Consider the following 7,863-nt stretch of genomic DNA (forward strand, 5'->3'; position numbering starts at 1 on the left):
GGTTTCAGGATTGTTGATTCTCTGTTTGGCTTAGTTTTTCGGATCTTTGTTGTGGAGGGACGGCGTGGTGCTTCTGCCTAGACCGCCATCTTGCCCGACCTGAAATTTATATCTTGAGTATTTCCTGTTTTTATTCTTTTAAAACAAAGATGTAATAATTAGATATCTTTCATGTCCATTGTTCAAGTCTATTTGATCCACACTACACTATAAGTTTTGCATTCAAATCTTTCACTATGTCTCTTTCTAATTTTTTAAAACAGGTTTTGCCTGATGCTGTGCTATGTGGCATGTTGTATTTTCCTATGTCTTGAAGATTATTGATTTGACTTCAGTTTTACGTGTTTTATACATTATATCCTCTTTCCAGTAATAAGACTCAAACAAAAAAAAAAACCCTTTCTGAAGGAAGAATGAGTAAGAAGCAGCACATACCCTTTGAGAAAAGGACACTATTTAAAATGGCAACATAACTTTTATTTTCACATTGATTGAGTTTGGTATATATCCCTGCCCAGGGCAGGGAAACTTTGGGACGGTGATATTTTTTCATATTGAAAGCTAAATTAACTCCTGTTCTATGATTTATAGTAGACCACCTACGTTGTTCCAAAGGCTTCTTTTAAAGTTTGCTTCAGGCCTCAACCTTGAGTTAATGGTCCCTTGTAGAACAGCAGATCTGGCCACTAATAGAGTCGATAATTTTGCTGGAGGAAGAATTCGTAAGGAGAAAGACCACCAGAATATTGGGTTCTTGGAAAGCCTCAAAAGCCGTGCTGGCCATCCCATACACGAGGAATATCACCTTGAGCCATTTTATTTCATTAAACAGAAAAAAATGATCTTAGAACACAAAGTTTTGGGGCATCTTACATAAAACAAATGTGTTAAAATTTTTCACGAAAATAAGAAGTTGAAAAAAAAAGACTAATGCCTAATAGGAAGAAATTAAATGTATTTTCTCCCCAATAGAAAGAAAAGAAAAATATAAATTTGTACCAGAGATAGGAAAGAAGAAAAACAAAACTTTAGAGATACACACAATCAAGGAGAGGCCAGACTCTATTGTCCCCCTTCACGTGACTACCAGAACGGGTATCCTCCGATTTCAGATATGGGAAGTCATTTCTCCTCCTGCAGTTTACTGACAAGCAGTTCCAGCCTGTCCACGACCTCACAATAGGCGTGGAGCTGATGGAAAACAAATCAAACTGCACATCCAGAATATGGCTGGGCAAGAGTCCTTCTGTTCTATCTCCCATTCCTGTTACAGGGGAGCCACTGGAGCATTGCTGGTGTAGGACATTACGAGCGTGAAACCTTCAACCTCCTGACCTCATAGTTAGAGGATGCTGGCAGCACCCCAGCTCCAACATAGTTATCATGCTGATTGAGAATAAGAATGACCTAGAGTTCCGCAGCGATGTGAAGAGAGAAGAAGGAGCCGTCTTTGTTCAGGACGATGGACTTATATTCATGAAGACGTCTGTTTACTAATCTGTAGTGAACAATTTTACCTGGATTTCACCACTTCACCTGCGTACCTTGCTTATTGGGTAATCCAACCCCGCCTGCAGTGTTGAAGAGGACTTCAGTAACACAGCCAAAGAAATACATAGGATGATCCAGCAGGGTTTATTTCATGTCCACGATGAGGCGAATGGCATCAGGATTGGGCCCAGCATCCTAATTCGGCAGCAGTGGGACCCTGCGCCTCTCAGCAGACCTCTCTGGTGACTTAGGATACAACTCTAGCTGTTGCTAAACATCTGGCCTGAACTCTTTTTCTCTTTCTGGAACGACTTCAGATCAATAGGCTTAAAGGAAGAGGTCTTGCTTGCTTTGGCTGAGAGAATCCTCTCTCCAAGGTGTGATGTTTTGCCATTTCACTTTAAGCACCAGGGAAGAATTTGGGCCCTTACTGACCTGTCCTTCTTCAGGGATGTGAGCATTCCCTATAGATTAGGGCTTTTCTCATCCCCCTATTTTAATTTCTAAAATGTTAGGATCAAAGCAGATTGCCACTGTAGTCCAAAAATAAATTATTTTATAAGCATATACAATCTGCCCCCCAACAAGAATTAGTGACAAAGATCAAGGACTTTCTGCTTGGTCACTTGAGAATACTGGGATCTAGTGGCCTGTAGGTGATAGATCCTCTGCCTAGAAATTTTGTTTAGTTTTTAACTTACTGGCCTTTGGGGGTCCAATTGCCACTTCCTCAGAGTTCTTCCAGAAGACACTTCCTTCGACCCAAACTGCTCGCAGATGCTGAGTATGTCTCTAGACCATCCCATTTCTAGTTTCTGCATGTCAAAGTGACTCAAAACATTGGACAGTAGTGAGATGGTCCGGGACCTATGACCACTTATCATTAAGTAAAGAGAATACTCTTTCACTGCTCACCTTGTTTTAGGGACCAGACCTAACATTGCAGTGCCTTTCACCAAATAGACACCTACTGTTGCATCACACTCACTTCTTACCAGACAATTTAGACTTTCTAATCTAACGGAGCTAGTCTGCCTACTGGACGTGACATATGTATTCCCATTTTCATGTTTTTGCATGCATCCTACTCTCTGCTATCATTATATTCAAAGTTCAATTTTTTTTTTCCTTCAGGAAGCCTTCTGTGACTGACTTAGGGACTTCCGAGCAATTATTGACACAGTACCCCTTAGCTTTCCTACGCTGTTTATATTTATTTGTATTAATGTTGTTTTGTAAATATGTTTTATAGTCATTTTATGTGTGGGATCTGTCTCCCCATATAGTTTGTAAGCTCCTGGAGAGCAGAAAGCATGTCATCCATTTATTTTTGCAAAATCTCCCCTATCCCACCATTCCTTCACCATGCCTAGTGCTACACTCATTATGTGACCATTGAATTTGACTGACTGTCTTAAAGACTTGGAACAGGTTTATTTTAGACTCCAGAGGAAAGAAAAGGCCTTAGAGTCATCCCTTTGATAACTCTGTTTCTGTCTCTTCCATCTGCTTACCCTAGGTCCCATATTGCTCTTTTCTCTCTCCCTTCCACTCTTCCTAGGTTATTTGCCTCCATTTCATGCGGCAGACAGTAAGGCGGTCTGCTTCCAAGCAGTCAAATAAGTGAGTACTTACCCAGCCATTCTCCTTTTCAAAAGCATATAATACTATCCTAGCCAAATCTGCCTTTGCAACACTCCTCATGTGGCCTCCAGAGTCACTTGCTATTTCTTCTTGTCTTGATTTCCCATTCTGTTCCACAGCACTGAGGTTTCATGAATTTTTCTATTACTTTTGTTGTTGACGAATTGTTTCACTATTAGCTATATACATGTATCCAAAAAAAAAAAAAAAAAGAAGAAGGAGAGGTATTCAGGAGGTAAGTTTTTCTCCGCCTCCCCCCCCCAACTTTAGCCTTAATTTTAGCATAAACTAAGTTTTAGGAGAGAATTAAACAAACTATGCCTACTTTGCAACCCTCTTTGTCTGGATCATGGCTATCTTAGGCTGGGTTCTCTAGAGAAGCAAAACCAGTAAAGCGTATAAATATATACAGAGAGAGATTTGTATCAAGGAAATTGCTCATGTGATTATAGAGGCTGGAATGTCGCAAGTCTGTGGATCAGGATAGAAGCTTTTCTTGATTCATGTAGCCGCAGGGGCTGGTGAACCCAAGATCGGCAGGTCAGAGAGCAGGGCTCCTGCTCACAAGCTGTGAAGGTCGACGAGTCCCAAGATTGGCAGATAAGCTGATAGCACAAGTCCCAAGAACCAGAGGTCAGACAAACATGAGGCAGCTGCAGGATCCAGAGTGAGCAAAAAGCCAGAATGTCTTCTTATATTCGGAAGCAGGTCACATCTCCAAGGAAACTCCCTTTCAACCGATTGGCCACTCACAGCAAACTCCATCATGGGGGTGATCACATATAAACACTGAGAATCATGGCCCAGCCAAGCTGACACATGATGTTAACCATCACAAGAGTCTTATGAAAGTAAAAAATAAGATAGACTTTATTAACACTTATAGGTATTAAATAAAGAATGAGATAATATGGGCTTCTTCAGGGGTCAGTATCTATGGCATGTAGACCAAATCAACCCTCTATCTGTTTTTCTTTGTAAAGTTTTATTGGAACACAGTCATGCTCATTTATTTGCATGCTGTCTATGGCTCCTTTTACAATACAATAGCATGATCTAGTAGTTGCAGTAGAAACTGTATGGCTCACAAAGACTAAAGTATGTACTATCTGGCACTTTATGGAAAAAAATTGCTGATCCCTGGCCTAGAATACTAGGGAAATATTCTTGCAGAAAGTGAGTCTTCAGAATTTTCATAAGTATAGGTAGGAAAAATGGAAAACTAAGAATTATTGAATAAAGATTTTATGCTAAATATGATATGATGTTTTCACATATACTTTTGAAACTCTGTGAGATAGATGCTGTCCTCATTCTATAAATTAGGAAACTGAGACTCAGAGAAGTTTAATCTGCAAACTGCTGTACAGTCCAGGGCCTCTGAATACAGCTGTGGGGGTTGTGTACTGCACAAGTGTGCCACATTTAAGAAGATGCCATTCATCCACAGAGATTATGTGTTTATATGTTTATTATATCAATTCTCTGATAGATAGCAATGAATTGTATGTTTCAACAATATCAATATTACAAAAATTAAAATGAAGCATATTGAGATTGGACACCTTTATTTTGAACTCACATGAAGATGCCATCTGGCTACTGATAGTCATGCCTGATATAATATTACACCAGATTTAAATAATGAATAAACATATTAGGTTGGAATGAAAATCCAGGCAAAGAAGACATGAACAAACATTTGAATTAGCAGTGAGCATGATGTGTGAGTTTTGTTTTGTTGTTTTCCTCACAGTGAAAATGTATCCGAGCATTAAGACATAAATAACATAGGGAGAACTAAAGGACAGCTTCATATTCTTCCACATAAGATTGTTATCTATTCTTTACGGGGACTGTCTTTGTGCATTCCCTGATTCTTCCGGTGCTATTAAAATGTAAATTTTGAACAACGTTGTTAATGACTGAGAGTCTCTGTGAAGCTTATGCAACTCACCTGGAGCTGGTCTCCTTTTTATGTTAAAGGAATATAACTTGATTACATTTTAACAGTTAGAATTATAGGATTCAGCATTAAATATATAGGCCTATTATTTGCAGTAAATAAAATCCTTTGGAGACGGTGTATATACTTTTAAAATAAAGCAAAACTTGTCGTAGTCTTAGCTCTTACTGTTATTATATTTTAACACCATTATCATTTTTTCTCAATAAGATATTGTGTCATTAGGATAAACCCTAATGAAAAATTCTGGACCATTTACATTCGTCTAAAAACACAAAAGCCAAACCCATTGCCATCAAGTATATTCTAACTCATAGTGATCCTATAGGACTGAATAGTAATGCCCATAATATTTACAGAATCAGACTGCCACATCTTTCTCTTGCAGAGTGGCTGGTGGATTCAAACAGCCAACCTTTCGGTTAGCAGCTGAGTGCTTTAACCACTGTGCCACCAGGACTCCTTTTACATTATTCTAACTTTAATTATATATATGTATATATATGCAAATTACTGATACTTAACAACTTTACTGTTTTGAGAATTTTTTCTTCCTTCAGTAAATTTAAACATACTCTTATAGTGATCTAAGAACATTCGCTCAGCAAGTGTAAGAATAAATGTGATATGTTATAGAAATAGGTGCAAAGCAGCACAGATGAAAGATGGTTTCCTCAGGCTGGAGGATTTCACAGTGGGGCTGATACCTCAACGGGGTTTTAGACAACAGGCAAGAATTAGAGGGGGAAGAAAGCAAGTGTATCTCGGGCAGAAAGCTGCTGGAGAAATAACCATGTAGAAATTCCCAGGAGGTAGCAGGAAATGTGAGTCTTAGAGAAGAGCCCTATGAATGCACATTTTGGGATCTAGCTCTTCAGAGAAACCAGAAACAACTCTGTGTAGATAAGATCACTCAGGATGACTCTGCTGAGAAAGAGAAAATAAGTAAATAAACAAGCAAGGGCAGAATATTGAAGATGTACACACGTTAGGGGGTGAAAAAAAGTTGAGGAGGCCACATGGGAAGCAGGAGAAGTATGGGAGCACGCTGTGAAAGAGAGAACAGATTTTCAAAGAAGAGCTGACAGTGTCAAATACTCCAGAGAAGAAAAAGAGGAGTAGGAACGTGAGAGGGTCACTGGCTTTGTCAACTACAGTATTAAAAAACAGCAATGTTTGTGAAAGCAATTCCGACTGAAGGCCAGTTTGCAGAGCGCTGAAGTTCTGCTCTCATGAGAATCAAGGACAGAGGCAACACGTACAGATCTGTCCTTTGATGGTTTATAACAAACAGAAACCAGTGCCCGGGAGAAGGTAAGAGTTCTTAAAATTTTCTTTTAGCTTTTCTGTGATGTATTTTTAATTTGAGGGAACAAGTGATATTTGAGCATGCTTACTAGCCAAATTGCCCCACTTAGATAATATTAAAGATATAGGAAACTATAGATAGTTGATGGCAGAGAATACTGAAAAATCTACTTGCTTCATTTGAATGAGGAGCCCTGGTGGCACAGTGGTTAAGCACTAGGCTGCTAACTGAGAGTTCAGCATCTCTATAGGGTCACTATGAGTCAGAATCAACTCTACGGCAACAGGTTTTTTGATTTTTCAATTTGAGTGTGCTAGAGGTAGACACGGAGCCCTGGTGGAGAAGCAGTTAAGAGCTTGGCTGTTTCCTTGGAAACCCTGTGGAGTAGTTCTACTGTGTCTAATAGGGTCACTATGTGTTGGAATTGACTCGAAGGCAGCAAGTTTGTGTTTTGGTTTTAGAAGTAGAAACAGTTGAAAATGAAAAATAAGAGTGTATGAAACACTATTGAAAAGAAACTGAAAAATTCTTTGAAACACATCTGGAGCCTGAAGCAAATACATTTGGCGCTATATACGGAGTAAGTCATAGATATCTGGGAATCTTAGGAATAGTTTCTTTGTTAACTATTAGACCTGGAATTTAGGATATACCTTACTTTCTTTACTTTTATGTTTAATAAATTTAGCATTACTTTACATATAAAATATTTAAGTTGAGTTAATGACATTTTGAGAATTATAAGAAGCTATTTTAAATTATTTTTCAAAACACAAATGTAACTTTCCTCAAAACAAGTATCTTTTAAAAAATGCAGAGTCTAAAAAGCCTGCAAGAGATTACCCCAGCAAATATTAAGGAATATAACTAACGATCTTTGACAGTGAACTAAAAAGAGAAAAATTACCTCCGAACATACATTGAATTGAAAAAATAAATTTATAAATATACCCCCATATAATAGCAGACATATAAATAAGATAATTGAACACAATAGAGTTTCTCAGAGAGAGAGACTATGTTGTGGTTAATACATAGATAATAAATAAAAAGGGAAAGGATTGATAAATTAACTCTATCCTTTAAATTGTTCATTATTACAGTATAATAAAGGAACAAACATAAACCAGTTAGCTTCATGATCAATGGTTACATGAGAATTTCAAAAAAGAAAGTTAATATTATATTTTAAAAACAATTTTAAAAATACAGAAATTCAGATAATTTTAACTCAAGCATATGGATTTGTATATGTGGCAACGTTTGCTATCTGGATAGCAAACTTTGATTACTTATGTGACGTACAGATATCCAACATCTACAAGAGTCTGCAATTGTGGCAAATCTGAAATTAATCAACAATCGGAAATGACTGCCTTTAAAGATAAACACAACAATAATAAAACCACTGTTAACTTTTCATCACTTACTTGATACAAGTAAGTGTGCTGAA

At 37.8% G+C, this 7,863-nt stretch overlaps 1 pseudogene; it reads left to right on the forward strand.

Moving 5' to 3' along the window:
- LOC101361230 (ras-related protein Rab-2B pseudogene) overlaps positions 1-1,894 on the forward strand; it is a 110,188-nt pseudogene extending 108,294 nt beyond the window's left edge.
- Positions 1,895-7,863: the final 5,969 nt, after the last annotated feature.

This window comes from Trichechus manatus, unplaced genomic scaffold (assembly GCF_000243295.1).
Source record: "Trichechus manatus latirostris isolate Lorelei unplaced genomic scaffold, TriManLat1.0 scaffold00243, whole genome shotgun sequence".
Classification (NCBI taxonomy): Eukaryota; Metazoa; Chordata; class Mammalia; order Sirenia; family Trichechidae; genus Trichechus; species Trichechus manatus.